The 17,633-nt window shown below is 46.2% G+C and overlaps 1 protein-coding gene across 10 annotated transcripts in view; it reads left to right on the top strand.

Moving 5' to 3' along the window:
- IKZF1 (IKAROS family zinc finger 1) overlaps positions 1-17,633 on the top strand; it is a 120,971-nt gene that overhangs the window by 42,580 nt on the left and 60,758 nt on the right. The gene's annotated exons all lie outside the window — the stretch shown is intronic.

Below are 17,633 nucleotides of genomic sequence, written 5' to 3' on the forward strand. Positions count from 1 at the left end.
AGACTGAGTCAAAGCTTTGGAAACATGACAGCTTGTCTTAATTGTGTTACAAATTCATTCAGAAACCTGTGGATTTGAAAATACCGAAATTAGGTACAAGAGCCCATGTGAGAAACAAATGAAATGATCCTCAAGTCAGCTGAGGTATTTGAGCAGAGAGATGAAGCAGCATTGAGAGAGGGTGGCCCTGGGGTGGGCCCTGCCTTCAGACAGGCCTGGGTCTGAAGCACCATCAGCGATGTGGCTTTGAGCCATCTGCCCCTCCTCCCTGAGTAGCCGTGTGCTGATGCCATTTACTCCAGAGGAGCCTGGTGGGAAATCCTGGGGGATCCGGCCTCCTTGATGAGGGGCTGGTCCCTGTTTCTCAAGAAGGCACTACAGACCTTCTCTCCTTGCCACTGTAAACCACCTCAGTTGGTTTTCATGGTACAGACGTCATGGTTGATTTCCAGGGCCCATCTGGGAATTGAGTGAACTGAACAGATGAGGTTTATGAAACCCCCGTCGTCCTTCCCCTGATTTTGAGAGAGACTTTGCTTTTGGGTGATTTTGCAGCTGGATAGAGAATCCTCAGGCAGGATTTGGAGGCAGGCAGATGGGAGGGTAAATTGGATTCTGATAGCATGTTACACCAGTAGACCCTGACGATGGTCTTACATCATGCGCAGATAACTGCCTCGTTCTTAACGGTTAGAAATGTGTCATTGAAGTGTGAAAATATTTATGCTGTTAGATTTCCCATCATTTTCTGTTCTTTCATTCCCTCTCATTTGCATTTGTTACTCGTAAATGTAGATCTTTGGTGCGATTTGTGCAACCGCTCTGTGTGTCAATCTGTGAAAAGAAATCTCCGGGTGAGCTGAGCTTTGGTCCCCTTTATCCCTGCGGGCTGGGTTTCAGTGGTTAACTCAAAGTTGGTGTCACAGCCAGCCCTGGCTGGGCACTGAGGATCAGCCAGCAGAGAACAGAGTGGGCTCCTGGTTTACTCACTGCTGAAGACCTGCTTTTAAAATTAGTAGTTGTGTTTTCTAGCACAGGGGGTTGATGTTTTAGCACAATGAGTCTAGTTGCTTAATTCAATTCGTGTATTACATCTTTGAAGAAAGCCAACCAATTATAAACTTTATAAATTCTGATTGAGATCATTGAAATAGTCACCACATCACAATTATTCATTAGGTCCTTTCTCTTTTTTGATTATCTATTAATAGAAAATACCCAAGCATCTAGCTCCTTGTAGTTTTATGACAGGGGAGGGGTGTGGATTTAACCATTATATAGTTGGGTTTTTTAATTTTCAAAAGTCATTTATCTTGATGAGAAATCATATGTCTTAATAACCTTGATAAACTAAGTTTTGCATGATTACACCTTAAGGTTGAAACACATTTCATTTCATCATTTCCCAGAAGGGGCACTGAATTCACCCATTTCCTGTTTTTAATCTCAGAATGTTCTGTATTTCCTTCATATCTACTTTCCTGGCAGCAGGACCCTGGAAGCAATTGACACCAAACTCATTTACCCCTACCTAAGATTTATGCACTTTGCACATTATTGCAATCAACTCTCCGGTATCTTTGCACAGAAGTGGATATGTGAGGCAAAATTTGCTGTCCCAATTATGCATGAACTCATTCAGCAAGCTGGGCAGTGCGCCCTTCCTTGCAGCAGACATTTCTTGAGCCCTTGTGATATCTGGGCCTGATACCAGCTCTGACACTCATGTTCACAGTTCTTGTTCAAAGGTCACCACAGCCAACATTTCATTCATCTAGCATTTAGAGGGAGGGAGCATTTCTTCATGGCTAAATTTTCTAAACTACTCAAACTACCATTTTACTTTCGGTGTGTTTTAACCCTTTTGGGTAAGGAATCGTTCTAAAGCCTAGTAGGCCCCCTGAGGTTCTTTCAAGAATATCTCGAAAATACTTGAACCTTTTCTTCTTAACTCAAGTTTACTATTGTAAGTATTGACTCTAGCATGATGGTACGATCACTTGTGGGCACACACTTTGCAAACTGTAAACCCTGTAACCAGGGAGAATTGCATTATCAGTTCATTCGCTTATTCCTTCATTTATTCATTCCTTCAGCAGACATTTCCCATGCTTCCAGTGTAGCAGGGTATTAGCTTCCAGATTTTCAGTAATGGTTCACATATGTAGTCCTCTTGCAGTCAGAAAGTACACTTGGATTTGTCTGACTGTATAGCATCCTGAACTTTACTTCAGAAGAAGTCATTGGGCCTATGGAGCTTATCGCTTCTCCTTACATGACCCTAGTTTGAATTCTCTTATCTGTTTGCATAGTATTTTCAGTCTCTTTCTCTACTTTCTAATTTGCAACTTCTAATCTTCTGGGCATTGAGATAAGAAAGAACCATTTAATCGTTTTCACAACTGTGCGTATGTAAGGTAAGGGCACAGAAGCTCCCAGTGAGTGTTGCAGGGACTCGCCCATGAGTAAATGTGTGAACGTTAGTTCAAAGGTTTTTTAAGTTCTATTTTAAAGTTGGTTGCCTCAGAGGTCAGTTTTGCTTTCTTTCTCATTCTTGACCTCTTGTTACCAATTGATGCAGATGGATGTACAACTTTTGAGTAAGTGTAATGTCAACGGGATGAGATCAGCCAGGGGTGCTCCTGATTTCCCCAAGTTTATATATATGTATATATATATTTGGTGGAGAAGACTGTTCCTGAGCTAATATCTGAGCCAGTCGCCCTCTATTTTGTATGTGGGACGCCACCACAGCATGGCTTGAAGAGTAGCGTGTAGGTCCGCATCCAGGATCCAAACCCATGAACCCCGGGCTGCTGAAGCAGAGCATGCAAACTTAACCCCTACACCACCAGGCCAGCCCTCAAGTTTATATTTTTAAGTTCAGCAATTCAGAGGAGGCAAAGGGCTGACGTTTTCAGTCTCTTTGATCTTTATTCAGATCCTTCCAATTACATTTTTGTTCTCTTTCTTTCTGTCACTTAAACCTGCAGCCTCCAAGTCAAAATGAAAGGCTAGTAACAATTCTTCATCTAATGTGCAGATGTGTCTTAATGCTTTCTTAGAAATTTTATTTTACTTGGCCCTCAACCGTGACATCTCTTGGAGTAACTGGTAATGTAAATCTGAATGTTTTGCCATTGCAGAGGGTAAAACTTTCTGTGAATTCCATATGCTATAAATTTTTCCCCTCTTACATATTTTTAGAATTTTTAATACTTTGTTTTTCTGAAAATAAAGTATTGCTCATAAGCAAGATATGGCTTCCCAAATCTCTTTTCCTTGCTTAGATCTTATGGCAGAATCTCATCATAAAAGACACAAGCTGAAAGAACTGGAGGCAAGAGGGGCTGCAGGAGAAGTCGGTAATGATGTCGAGCTATAGGACCAGCACCTGGGGCCCCTTCTCTTCCTCCACCATCTTGTGGGATTTGCAATTCCACCTTTCCCAGACTTCCAGGGCACTAAAGGAGAGAGAGAGACCTGCCTTACTTTCCCCTCCATCCTGCCAGCCACAACTCTTGCCATAACGTGCTGTTCTAGCCTTCAGACACTAGACACGCCACCATACCTCCCCAGAATGGGCCTGACGTCAGGCTCCCCACCATGCATCCATCTGCTGGTCTTTCCTTTTTCCTTGGCATTTGAACTTGAGGCTTAATTTCTTCAATGTTTGTGCTGATGCTTTTCAGGAAGAATAGAAAAATAAGTTTGCATACTCCTTTTCATCTCACCTCCAGCCATAATGTTAGGGGCTTTCTGACGTCACCAAAGGGAGTGCCTGACCATTGAAGCTGGTCCTCCAGTGGGGACACAGAGGCCAGGAGTGTTGGAGCTTCACTGTGAGCCCAGGTCTCTGGCCCCAGAGACCGTGAGGAGCCTGATTGCCAAGGGCCCAGTGCATGCAGCTTTGGCTCCATGATTAGTCTCCAGCTGTGTCATTTTTATTGAAGGGCATCACTTGTTAGTGAATCTCTAAACCTACTAGCAAGTTACTAAAACTTTCATTTATTAAAAAGTATCAACAGCCCTTTTACATGTTTCTCCCAGCGCCTCTGTTACAAAGCAGGAGACCTGTTCACGCCTGATACCCAGGCTATCCCAGGACCAGGATGAGGGAATTGTATTAAAACTCAATAACAGAAAGATCCAGAGAAGGCAGAATTCCCCCCGGGAGAGCATCTGCCTTGCATGGCACTGGTTTATGGATTCTGTCTGTGTTTATCTGAAACTCAGGACTTAAAAACACCAGGTTTGCCTTTAGTGCACGGGAGGTGCTGCTTGATCAAGTCTGCCTCAAGTGGAAAAGGTCGGTGGTTCTCCCAGAGTGGTTTCCCTGCAGAGCTATGCCCAACAGGAGTGCTGTCAGCAGATGTTCATTCCATCTAAAGGTGGCCCTGGAGGCAGGAGCGAGGGACAGGGAGAAAGAAAGAAAACCAATGCAGAAGTGCACTGCCACTGCTGTGGGGGACGGAGCTTCCATCCTGCTGGCGCCATCAGAGCTGCCAGAGTAGGGAGGAGGCATGCGTGGCGCCCCCGACTGGCCAAGGGATGCCTGGCGGAGGGTGAGGGCTCAGGTCTCCAGCTGCCCTGTCTGCAGCCTGCCATGCCCAGGGCAGAAAGACAGAAAGTGACCCCTCTGAGAAGGGCACTCGGGGTTACACCTGCCAAGCGTGGGGTGGAAAGCAGGTTGAAGGAGGCTGGCAAGGCAGTGGGGCAATGCAATGCCCGAGGTGGGATCTTTGCTACCGTGTGCTTTTTTTAGATAGAAAAGAATAAAAAAGAACAAAGTTCAGAGATGAAAGACCAACTTGCCAAAACCAAAGGGAAGAAAAGAGGTCAGACATTGTGGAGTCACAGGCCTTCAGTCACCACCTCCAGCATTTCTTTTTCTCTTTTTCCTAGTATTGGAAAGGATTTTAAAAGTAAATGCTCAGTGCCCTTGGTAACAGGCCTGTGGCCCAGAGGTGGACATTGCATCCTTGACGGCAGAGTAGGCACCACAGGTGTTCAGGAAAAGCTTATTGAATACACCAAAGTTTATTTATGAAGGAAAACTTAAAGTGTCTTGGTTTATGTGGCATGCTTGGACAGCATCAGTGTCACACTTCAGTATCCAAAAGGTCTTGTTGGGATAGGAACAATGTGTGATGCATAGAGAAACATCTAGAACATTTGCCCAGGAAGCCTAGAGGGTGGAGTTACTGGGGTGCAAAGGAGGGCGGTCCTGGGTCTCGGGTGAAGATGGAAGCCACCGGCTTCACCTCCCTCCTCAGCAGCCCCTGGCAGTCAGCGAAACTTGATAGCTCCTCGATTCTCAGGGAAGTGGCTGAGCCGTCCAGAGCTCTCCTTCCCCTCAGACAGAAACTCACTTAAGGGCAATGAAGTTGAAACTTCTTTAGGATCTGTGCCAGCAGTGGGCAGTGGCAAAGGGTTGAGGGGTATAAGGAGTGGTCAGGGCACCGACCGGCCACCACCCGGGAGGCCAGACACAGGACAGGAGAGTGGCCTTGCAGGACAGCCCTCACCAGGCCTGCAGCTGCCCTCCTGATTGCCCTGCACAGTGAGCAGTGTGCACAGGGTGTGGTTCTGCACTCTGCCCACAGGCTGGGGGTTTGCCCAAAGTCTACTTGGAATGCAGTCTCTTTCATTGTAGATTCATGGCAAATTTTAATGTGTTAGCTTTTAAAGAATAGATCGAAAGGAACTCTCCTGGGAACCACAAATGTAAGATTTCAACAGATCATCAGGAGTTTTCTGTAAGAATAATGATAGTTCTTGGTGTTGCCAGTGTTTCTCTTGGAAAATAAGGAAGAGGGGAAAGCAGTGCATTAATATTAAAACCTGTGCCTGTAAGGGAACTTTCCATCTGAATTCAGTGACCTCAAGAGGCCGGACAGGCGGGAAGGCCCTCCTCACTGGGCCCACCGCCCTCTGCCACATGCCTGTGAAAATGCTAGATAAGGACTTTTTCTGAGCAACCTCCAGGCTCCTCCGGTGGGAATGCCTTTTACTGGAGCTCTGCTACTGGTTTATCTCCACAAACAGAAAATGCCGCAAACGGGTTAATTCGGTTTCTTTCTCATTTTTCCCTAGATTTCAGGCTTTTCTCTCTTTGCCTGTTCTCATTTTTAAAATTGATATTTAGAGATCTCAAAGAGGATCTACCTGAATATGTTTTTGCTTTTTGTTTCATTGATTCATTTTTTGATCTCAGCCCTAAAATAAAATGTTTTATTATAATGAAAGGAAATTTTATCATGTTTTTACTCTGGCCTTTGAAATACACGAGAAAAATAACAGAATGGCCTCCTAGAATTATTAGGAATTTCTGGATCTAGTACTGTTTAGGACATACTTGCGGGGCCACTTGGACTATATCCCCTCAGCCAGCAGGGTTGCAAAGTCAACTTGTTGCTCACCCTCCAAGGCTGAACCAGGAGATGACGCTCTTTTAGAAGTTGGACTTAGATGCAAGGAAGGCTGTGAGAGTGTGTATATGTGGACATGTGTATGTGAGTCTGTGTGTGAGAGAGTGTGGTGCGTGAGAATGTGTGTGTGTGTCTGGGAGTGTGTGTGTCTGGGAGTGTGTCTGCGCGTGCACTCTTTGCTAAGCCATGAAATGCAATTCCTTACTCTTGCTTCCCTTTCTGTCACTTCTCCATAATTCTTTGTATTTCGGTTGGGCTGGTGTCTCGCAGAGGCTTCCTCTTTTCCTGCATTCCTATATTTCATTATTCACCCCTTGTTCCTCTTCTAGGGCTTTTACAATACAGCCAGGAGGATGTGGAAACCCAGTTACAATATGACACACAAGCTGCATGTCACAATCCTGTTCTCGGGCCCTGCCTCCTGGAGGCATCTGGATGAGGCAGGAGGAGGAGGAAGATAAATGGTGTAGAGAGGGAAGATGACAGAATGCAGAAGTAGGGGCTTCTGGAAACCCGAGGTCTGGCGATAGCTAGGATGGTTTTCCTCTAAAGCCTAGAGTTTCCCATTAGTGGGCCAATTCCAGACTAGGCTGCAGCCTCGCCCAGCCATGGAAGGCTGTGGGGTGCATGTTTCTGTTTCAGGAGCCTGGGGCACTTCAGAAGCTACTTCCCAAGTCCAAACCCATGATCCCCTTTTCCCTAGACCACCAGCTGGCTCCCAGCTTCCCTGTCTGTAGGGTGTTAGGATAGTCTCCCCTGTACAGGCTCCCTTCCTCCCAGCCATCTCCATCCTAACGCCTAACCCAGTTCCCACCAGGAGACCCCCTGAGCAGGGACCTCAGAAGGCTCCCCATGGCCTTGGGACTTCATCTCAGCTTACAGAGGCCTCTTGAATCTGGCTCCTTCATCTCCCTCTGCATCCTCACTGTCTGAGCAGGCAGGAGGACCACCCGCCACGCACACTCCTGCCCCTTCATTTCCACTGGAGATTCCCTCTTCCTGCTTCTCATTTTGAATATTGTCCTTCTGGGAGGCCAGACCCCTGTGTCACTTCTTCTCCCAGGCTCTGCCTGTGGTGGACGCAATCTTGTCTCTCTGAGAGCGAGGACTCTCTCTGATGCTGTGCCTCGCTTTGCTTCGGCAGGGCTGGTATTGCGCTGTGGGTCCTTCTCCTCATAGACTGCATACTCCTGTGGTCAGAGAACGTATTTGCCCTTTATAATTTCTCTCATGACTCCCCCGGGGCTTTGCACTCACACTTGTGCAAAGCCTGAAATATAAATCACTCCTCAAATGATATGTAGTATGGCTTATTCAAGGGTCTCATTTCATAAACTCATTAAGTGATAGAACAGGAAGGTTTGCAAAGTCAGTTCAGCGCCACTAAGATGGCTGGAGGAAAATAATCCATTAGCTCCCTTCTTCAATAAAATTCTAACCTCAGTCATTTTGTTTTATTCAGCTTTCAACTCAGATTGGCATGTATGGCAGCCTTGGACTGACAGAGGTGAGCCAGGGAAGCGGCCATATGGGAGTGAAGAGCATGAGCTTTGGAGCCTGGTGAACTTGGCTCCCAGTCCCTGCCTTGCCACGGTGCCAGCAGGTGGCCTTGGGCAGATCAGGTGGCCTCTCTGAGCTTTATTTCTCTCTTTTGTAAAGCAGGGTCATATTTTTCTCACAGGACTGCTTCAAGAATGAAAGAAGATAATGTACAGGAAGCATTTCACACAGTGGCTGCCTCCCAGTCCAGCTCATACGTGATTGGGGGACAGCTAGTTGAGCCAAGTAGCCTTGATATAGATAGTACATGCTACGTATTGCTTGGATTTTAAATGGGAAGAATGCATGACCTAACCTGGTCCTTTTCACGTGTTTCCCAGTAAATGCTGTTGAATCATAAAACTAGAGAGAGGAGGGGAAAGAGAGGGAGGAACCTCCCTTATTTCAAAGAAATGTTGCTTAAGGGAAGGACAGGACTTTTTGAGATACTCTAATCCTAAGAAACAGCTGATATCTACTAGGAAAAAAGTGTGATGTTTGAAGGTTCTTCCCAAGAGATGTGAGAATTTGACAGAAATGCTGGGAAGCCGGAGGCTGCTGAGTAATGAGTGAATCCCAGGCGAAGGTTGTGGGGTGGTCAGGAGAAGAGGGGCCGCTGTGCTGGGCAGGCGTTTTTGCTCTGTGACTGCCAGCCCCTTCGACCCTCCAGGCGTATGGTGACATTTTATTCGGGTGTCCTATGTGAGGGGACCGAGACTTTGTGAGGCAGTATGACTGTCTCAGGTCCCAGAGCCTCTCAGAGGCGGAGGAAGGGTGGGCGCAGGGCTTCCTCCTTTAAATTCATCTCCATCACCTCAGGGGTCAGAGCCGGGGGCTGAAGAAAGGAGCTCATCACAGCATCCCAGAGATTTGTTGTGGGGCTTGACAAAACAACAAATGCTTAGCATTTATTAAGCAGAGGGCTAAAAGTTAGGAAATAATGAGAGAGAGAGAAAAGGGGGAAAAAATCTTGAACAAATTCCTTAAGCAAAGAACTATAAAATGCAAACTGTTTCTAGTTTCCTTTGCCTGGGTTAGCAATAAGTTCACACTAGATGTTAAAGAGTGTAAAGTAGCCACATCTCTTGCCTTATGCCTTCCCACAGCCTCTGTGGGAGTTTATCATTAAGATGTAGGATTCCTTCCATCGTAAACCACCATTCCTTACCCAGAAATCTCTACAGGAGTGCTTCCCAGTTAAGAAAAGGAGGGAGCAGGAACTTCATTGTGACTTCTAAGCATGGTGGAGACCCGAGTTTGACTCCTGGGCTTCCATCTGCAGCCAGCTTGCAGGGCTGAGGGTGGTGACTGTCTTGGAGCAGCGAGGAGCTCATCTGCTGCTCAGAACTGTGGGGACTGCCATCTACCTGTCTGCACTGCTGTTCTTCAAATGTAGAAGTCTCTGTGAGTGACAGGCTCTCTGCTACCAGGTCTGTTTTACTTAGCTGCCTCTGTAAATATGTGAGCAGGAAGAGCGATCTTTGCCATTTACACATGCACATACCCACACATACACACGTGCACACAAATGTGTGCACCCTAGTATGGTAGGCGAGTGCATCCAGCCCAACCACATGCTTCAGTCCCAGGCACGGCTCTCAATCTCAGCCCTCTCTTCCCTCTGCAGACAGCCAACTTAGTTACAGATAGCCAAGGTGTCTTATACTTGCTGCTCTCTCCTACCTCCCACTCCAGCTTGCTGCCTGAGCTGGTGCCTAAGAAACATGGGGTGGAGAAGCTTTGGGGTGGAGAACGGGAAGAAATGGGAAAGGCAGAAATGAGGCTTCGTCTCTACCATAGTGTGATAAAGTCGCCAGGGGCCTGCTCACCGCCCCAGATGTTTCAGTGCAATGAATCCACGAACACTTTCCTTGAAGATCAGAGCCCCTCTGAGACAGGCTGTGCTCCTATCCCTGTGGGCTCAGGGCCCAGGGGACCATGCAACGCTGTTCTTCCTGTCTCTCCTCCTCCTTTGCTGAGTCACCTTCTGCTTGGAATTCTGGCAGGGACCCCTCAGAGCTTCTGGAAGGGAGGGACAGCAGGGGATCCACCCTCTGTGTGTCCTGGGGGAGATTACTTTATCTCTGGCCTCCGTGAAGCAAGGCCTGGGCTTCTGGGATCTTTGGGGCTTGACACAGTGCCAGCTGTGGGGATGGGAGGGAATGGCCAAGGGCGTTTGCAGAGCCTGGAGAGGAGCTGCATGCGCTTGACGTCTGGAGGAAGGCGACAGAATTGGGTCTATAGTCCTCAGCCCTTCCTTTACCTCTCTTTCCCATTTTCAGTCAGGAGCAGCATGTCCTGTGCCGCCTCCATGTGTTAAAGACACACGGAGACCATACTTCAGAAGGCCAGGGCACGTTTAACAGTCAAAATATTTCCTAATTTAGTCTTCAGTACTTCATTTTAGCAAACTCCTTTTTACACTTGGCAGCAACAGTTCAACCTGTTGTTTCAGTAAGAAGGTGCTACGGGGAAAACCACATCTAAAACATGTGTACAGTTACATCAGCTGAAGTGCACGCCCAAACAGTTGATAAATGCCTTGCTTTGTGGCCCACGCTGCAGACACGCAGACGACTGCCAAGCCTGTCAGCCCCACATCCCTTCCCTGCCCTCCTTTCCCTTCGTCTCAGTGTTGCAAGTGAACACAGCCATGCATCGCCATGGGGAGCACGCCTGGTCATCTCCCGTCCTTACAGGGCCTAGACATTGAAAGGTGGCCCTCCATGCACGTCTGCTGCTTCGGAGCCACCTGGAGGCCACCCCACCCATCGGCCCTGGGCCACACCCTGAGTGCAGCCTGAGTTATTTACTAGACTTTCCCTCCCTTCCTGTGTGGCCTGGGTGATCCAGTATAAGTGGCCCTCATTGGAATATGATTTGGAAAGGAAAAATGAAGTAAAATTCAGTTTTTCACTTATTTGCAGGACTTCCAATAATATTTCACTTATTTCAGCCTCCCCTCGTACGATGCAAGACCTTATGTGTTGTCATTATTTCTCCAGCCTTCTGAACTTTCTTCAGCCCTAATTGATTGCCTCAAAGTGTCCCTGCCCCTCTCTCTTTTTAAAGCTTTGAACTAAGCTCTCTTTCTCTGTCTTATTATTTTTCCATTTTCTCCTTTTCACTTGGTTGTCTTTAGATTATAGGAGATGACTTTTAGAAATTTCATCTTGGTACTTCTTTATATTTTATATTTTTAGAATAGGCAAATATTATATGTACCAAAAAGTATTTCTTCAAAAAACGAGAAAGATGTAACATTCAGAAAATATCCCTAAACCTATTCTTTACTCTGTTGAATGTTTCACCCCAAAACTATGGGGAACTAAGTGTAAGAGGGTAGGTAAGGGAAGATTGCAAATGACACCCAAACAATGACTTAGAAGATAATCCCATAAATAGAATCATCACTGTTGAACACATTGTTTTCTCAGTTGTACATTTCAGAAGAAAAGTCTTTACCTGTCCATTTCTCCCTTTGTAAATTGTAGGTTTATCAATCAGAGCTTTTCCATCCTACTTAGTTCAATATGAAAAATTATATTAATAAAACATAAAGAAAAATAGGACAGGTCCCCAGTTGTGCTGCATCAAGAGAGAGAGGGTCAGAAATCGGTTTTTCCCAGTCTGTTAATCGTGCTGTTGTTTCGTCCTGTGTGCTGTCTGCTTGGAAGGCAGATCTGACAGCTGAAGTTGGAAGTAAGGCAAAATTGGCTTTGGCCATCTCTGTCACGTTCACTTGAAGCAAGCAGGATTGTCCCCCAACCTGGCAGTTAGCCTGAAACCCTGTAAGAGTAATTCCCAGATGGAGGTTTCCCATTTTGGGGGTGGAAGGGAAGCCTGCATAGACTCAGGGTTTCAAGGTGCCAATGGCATTTTCCCAGAGAGCATTTGTCTTGACTTGTCAACACCAGTGGTCTTGCAAAGCACTACCCCTGGTGTTTTCCCTGTTTGAAATACTCAGTTAATGTTAGTCGGCTGTAGTAATCCCATAGGCCCTGAAGTCTTTGTTGACAAGAATATGGATGTTATCTTTATCTGCCCATGGCTTTCCACTAAGAAAAAGAGCTGCGGTGCATTGAGTGCCTGCTAAGGAGCAGGGGCCTCATAAGCATCACCATGAATCTTCACATTAACCTGACTAGTAGATATGATTATTCCCACATTTGGTGGATGAGGAAACCGAGGATCACAGTAGTTGGCACTTGACCCAGTCCACACAGCTAATGGGAGGCAGAGCCCAGTGCCACACACTGCCTTCTGACCTGAGGCCTGCATGCACTCCACTGTCCAGCAGCTGCCCCTTCCTTCCCGCAAATGGACGTGACCCTGGCAGAAGAAGCCAGCGACCCATTCAAACAGAAAACCATGTGTGCTCAGTTTATACGAACTGAAGTAAAGTAAACTGAATGAAAACTGGCAAGAATGACTTTCCCCATTACTAACACATGCTCTAAATGCACCAGGTTTCTTGGGAGCCTCACTCGTAACCAACACAAGAAATAAAATGCTTCCTGCCACATACTTTGCAACTTCTTATTTAATGTAAATAGATTTCTAAAAATTTGCAGATATGAGTGTTGTCTTCAAAAAGTAATAGTTCGAAGTTTGTTGATTCAGCAACCCTGTAATGAGCACCATGCGTGTTCTAGGTACTATGCAGGAGGAGAGGAAGTGGGGAGAAGGGAAGCAAAGTCTCTTTATCTGAGCACAGAACTGGGTCCAAGCCCTCATCAAGTTCCAGAACTGGGCAAGTATCCGGAGGATTCTGGAGTGGAGATGGAAAGGGCTGGAACAGCCGGGAGAGAGGGCCAGTTTCTGAGTGGGCGTTGCAGGGATGGGAGAGAGGAGCAGGTCCTGAAGCGTATGCAGTCCTGCAGAGGGCAGGGAAGCCGTGCTGGTGAGCAGAGGGGATAAACAAGGCTCGAGGTGGGGGAACGACCCTGACACCTGTACAGGACACAGAGGTCTGCCGGACTAGGAGAACGCGTTCCCTCTGTGGCTGGGGCTTAGTTAGGAAATAATTATATGCACAGCTGAATGAAAACTGTGAGGTATTTACAAATGAGGTGTAGATGAGGCATTGGTTTTCCGTGCATTTTTCCGTAATGTTCATCCATTTGCTTATCTGAATGGTATTACCTGCTGAAAGACTCCTTGTCATTGCTGACCAGTCCTAGAGAGATTTTGACACAGGACTTGGGATTTTTGTCTCATCCTAACAGTGCAGACCAATGGAAACTTTGGAAGCAGATGTGACCTGATAAAGGCAGCCTTGAGGATGACCATCTTTGGGCAGTGGGCAGGATCGATTGGAAGGGGAGCCTGAAAGCAAGGTCTGCAGGATGCAGACCAACCCCCTTGGGCCCAGTGGTGGACACGAAGTACTGGCAGGAAGTGGGGCAAGCTGAGGCAACCTTGCTGGGTGAGGCAGCAGTTTCATGAAAGTGCTGGGATGTGAGAGATGTCTTGAAAGAACTCAGAGAGATGTTGGCTATGGCAGGCCGGGGTGGAGGTGAGACCCATGTGCATTGGAACTTATGGAATCCAGATAAGAGCACCACTGGCACAAGTGGGACAGAAGAAGGAGAACTGAGTCTGGAGGAAGACCTGGAGTTTGGATTTGGATGTGCTTGTTTGCTGCATCGAGGGAAGAAAAGGCAGCTAGGCAGTGACTGAGCCCAAGCAAATTCTCACAATCAGGAGGCCCTGGCATATCTCTCCTTCCTCCTTTTACAAACATTTTGTGTGCCCATTGGTGCATGACGTTATACTGGGGCTCTGCAGGATAGAGAGCTGAATAAGCCACCATGAGGTGCACACAGGGGCCTTGAAATCTGCAGAGAAGGAGCTGGTGGAGTAGGAAGCTGGACGTGGAGTGGAAGGAGCAGCTTAGGAGTGACTCAGTTTAGGTGTGAGACCTCACACCAGCTCTCCTCGGCTCTGGGTCTGTGGGTCAAACTTTAAACTTGTCTGTATTTTAGTTTCCTCTTCTGTAAGAGTAGAATGACAGTACCTTCTTAGAGTGAGCAGTAGGAGATGTTAGCCAGTATTCTCTTCCCCTGATACAACCCAGAGCTCCCTAACTTAGAAGATAGTATAAGAACAAAGGTCCATCCCAGAAATGTCTAGGTATGGAAGAATGTCAAGAGAATCTGGATTTGGTACCTATGCCGGGACGTAACTAGTTCTCTAGCAGAAGTGCGGTCTTGGTGTTTTGGTTCTGAGGTGTGCCTGGCCTTCTCCTTCACCTTTCTTCACTGTCCCAGTTGGGGACCCTCTCACTAGCACTGCGACAGGGTTAGGGTGCAAATCCATGAAATTCGAGATCTGTAGGCACTGCAAAGGTCACTTCAAACCATGCTTAATGAGACTAATGATCTGACCATGCTCAACAGGCTAATATGATTTAAAGAATATGTATAAAAGTCAAACTCCAGCATATTTGTAAATTGTCCTAAATACAAATCTAAATGTGTTTACTCTCCCCCCAAAAATTCAGTGTCCTTCTTTGACTTGAAAGTGGAATAGACTTCCTCCCTCCTGTTTTGAAAATCTCAAGAATGTCTTAATGGCCCCATAAGGGGACAACAGCATGAGAACTTTGTATGCACAACTAAATGCAAACAAAAAAGTGTGGTTTGTGGACATTTAATCTTTTTTCCAAAATGTTCATCAATTTGACCATCTGAATAGAATTCGGAATCTGAGGGATTAATAGCAATTTATATGAAATTGTTAGTGACAGTTGGCAGAATAAAACTTCCTACCAAATGAACTAAGTTTGTTTCTGATATGAAGAATGGATTTTGTTAAATTTAGAAAACTTAACAAGATATGTCGAATCTTTTAGTATCTGCACGGTTTTAGAAAACCATGGCCTAAAATTTGGGGTGGAATTTACTAAAGAAATGAAGACATGGCTGAGAGTCATCATGGCATAATCACCTGCCTGCTCCCATGGTGACCACTTCCAGACCAGGACCAGCCAGGGAGTTGGACACGCAGAGGGCAGAGCCAGCCGGCCATACCTTCCAAATCGCTGGGCGGAATCATTTCGTGTGTGGGGACTCTGTTGATGAATGCTCTGTAACTCCCACGTGTGAGTGAGTGTGTTTGTGTGTGTGCAGCTGCAGCACTTACACACTTTCCAGTGCCTCTCAACAGCGTAAGAGAGAAGGCACAGCTTCCCAAAGGCCCTCACTGCGTGGGGCGAATGTGTGTTTGGAATAGTGACTGTAATGTGTTAATTAGATACAGTCTCAAATCAGCATATTTACATGCTAACCACCAGAGGACAAATCCCAGAACTTCCTTTGAGCCCCAGCCTTCTCTCTGGTAAACTGGCTATAGTACCTGCCCCGTGGGACCATGGTGAGGATTAAAGGCAGTTTATGGAATTGCTTCCCAAGAACCTGGCATTTACAAAACTCCCAGTGAATGCCTTCCCCAAGGTGTTGGACTGAGAAGAACAGAATAAAGTAGGACAGGACAGGACAAGATAGGACAGGACAAGACAGGACAGGACAGGAGAGGACAAGATAGGACAGAATAGGACGGGACGGGACAGGACGGGACAGGACAGGGTAGGAGAGGATAGGTTAGGTCAGGACAGGACAGGACGGGACAGGACAGAATGGGACAGGGCAGGACAGGACGGAACAAGATAGGACAGGGCTGGATAGGACAGGACAGGACAGGACAGGACATGGCAGGGCAGGACAGGACCAGATAGAGTGAGTTTTCACATTTTTCTTGTTGTGCGTAACCTCCGGCCCATGTAGATACCATGGGCTTCTTGTTGCCACTGGGCAGCTGATGTGTGCCTGAGCGTGTGTGGGGCATGAGCAAGAGTGAATTCTGACCAGTTAGCTCCCCTAGGGGCAAGTAGTACAACTCTGTAGTTACAGCTATGTTTTGTTTTTTAAACTTTTTTTAATTTTTAGAGAATCAAATATTAAAGACAAAAACTAAAAAGTTAATTTGATTCTCCTAAAAAACAGTTAACATTTAATGTGTGATGATGTATTGTAGTAATAGTTTATTAAATGGTAATGGGCGAAATGGAAAGCCTCCTGACAAACTTACGTATTTCAAGGCTTACACTTTGATCACTTGACACCTGTACGAGTCTACATTTTCTGATGGTGAGACGATTTTTGGGTAAATTGTATTCAATTCTAACCCCCCAGCTCCTTTACCGGTGAGTTTAGCAGTGTGCACGAACACCTCCGGCTGCTGTCTTCATCACCACACACACGAGCTGTGGCCTGTGCAGCTGAGGGACACATTAGGAAGTTGACTTTCGAATCAAGTCCTACTCAAGCCCCTGTCGGCAGTATCAGCACTGTCTCAGGGAATTGTGGCAGTTATGTCATGTAATCAGAGAATTTTATATTATATCACGTATTGTAATGTCCCCATCTTAAAAAGATAACACATCCCTTTCAAAACATCTTTGCCTTTTCTCGCATTCCCTGAGATGGTAGCACCCCCATGACATGGAGCCACTGAGGCTGGAAAAGTTGATATAAAGGGTTAGGGCTCATTGAAGACAACGGAATCGGAGAGGTCACTGTAAAATCGACCTGATGTGGACTCTCTGGGGCCCTCCAGCTCACGTGCAGCCAGGCAAACCAACTGATGATAGCAATGTCTGACAGACACATGGTAGTGACTTTCTCTGCTAGATTTGGATGATCAAAGAACTGTATAAATGGAGGAAGACTGAGTTTCTTGGGAAATAATTAAGGTAGTCACTTCCAGGAACAGCTGTGGAAGTGTCTGCCAAGCTGTGTTTGCCCATTATCCCAATATTGTAATAAATTTTCCACAAGAAAAAGGGAGGGTCTGTGGTCAAATAAGTTTGGAAAACACTGGTTTGAGCAAAGTTGAGGTGTTCCCTGCAGGATAACATGGAGTCTTTACTCTGCTAATTCAGAAGTGCCATCCAACAAGTGTAATGTGGCAGCTACGCTGTGCACGTAACTGATAGTCACTGAGATGCCACTCTTGGAGAGAAAATTATGTGTGTGTGTGCACGCACGTGTTTGCATGCGCGATATCTACTGTCTTAAGACATAGACACACACCAGGAAGCTCTGACCTATAAAACAGAACAAGAACTTGAAGATTTGAGGCGGTGATAACATTTGTGAAAGCAGCTGATAAGGAATGCCCACAGAATTTGGTAGCTCTTTTTGAGGTAGGGGAAACACTAATTTTTCCCCACTCAGTGTGTTGCATGAATATTTTCTAATTTTCTATGAACACTTTCTAAGAAAACATTGAATGCTGAATGAAGAACATTTGCTATTGCAAGCAGCCCATTCAGAAACACGCTGCTCTTGGGTAGAAAAGTACTCTCTCAGGAGGAGCTATGCGGTGCTGCCGAGATCTTGGACCTGTGTGTACCCATTCTGCTGAAAGGTTTCTCATAGTTCTGGAATGTTTTAGGTTACTTCCCCTGAGATGTCACACCTCAGAGGTTGCTCCAGAACTCTATGATCTAATGCCATGAATTGCAGTCCTCTTTCGGAGGACTCTTTCACTGTGTCACCTTTTCACTTGCCTCTGTGAGGGCTAACAGTAGCCAATTAGTAGCTAAATAATGTTTTTGAACAATAATACTTTCTTTTTAAAAACTAATGCTTTCTTTTA

Source organism: Equus quagga, chromosome 8 (genome assembly GCF_021613505.1).
Source record: "Equus quagga isolate Etosha38 chromosome 8, UCLA_HA_Equagga_1.0, whole genome shotgun sequence".
NCBI classification, from domain to species: domain Eukaryota; kingdom Metazoa; phylum Chordata; class Mammalia; order Perissodactyla; family Equidae; genus Equus; species Equus quagga.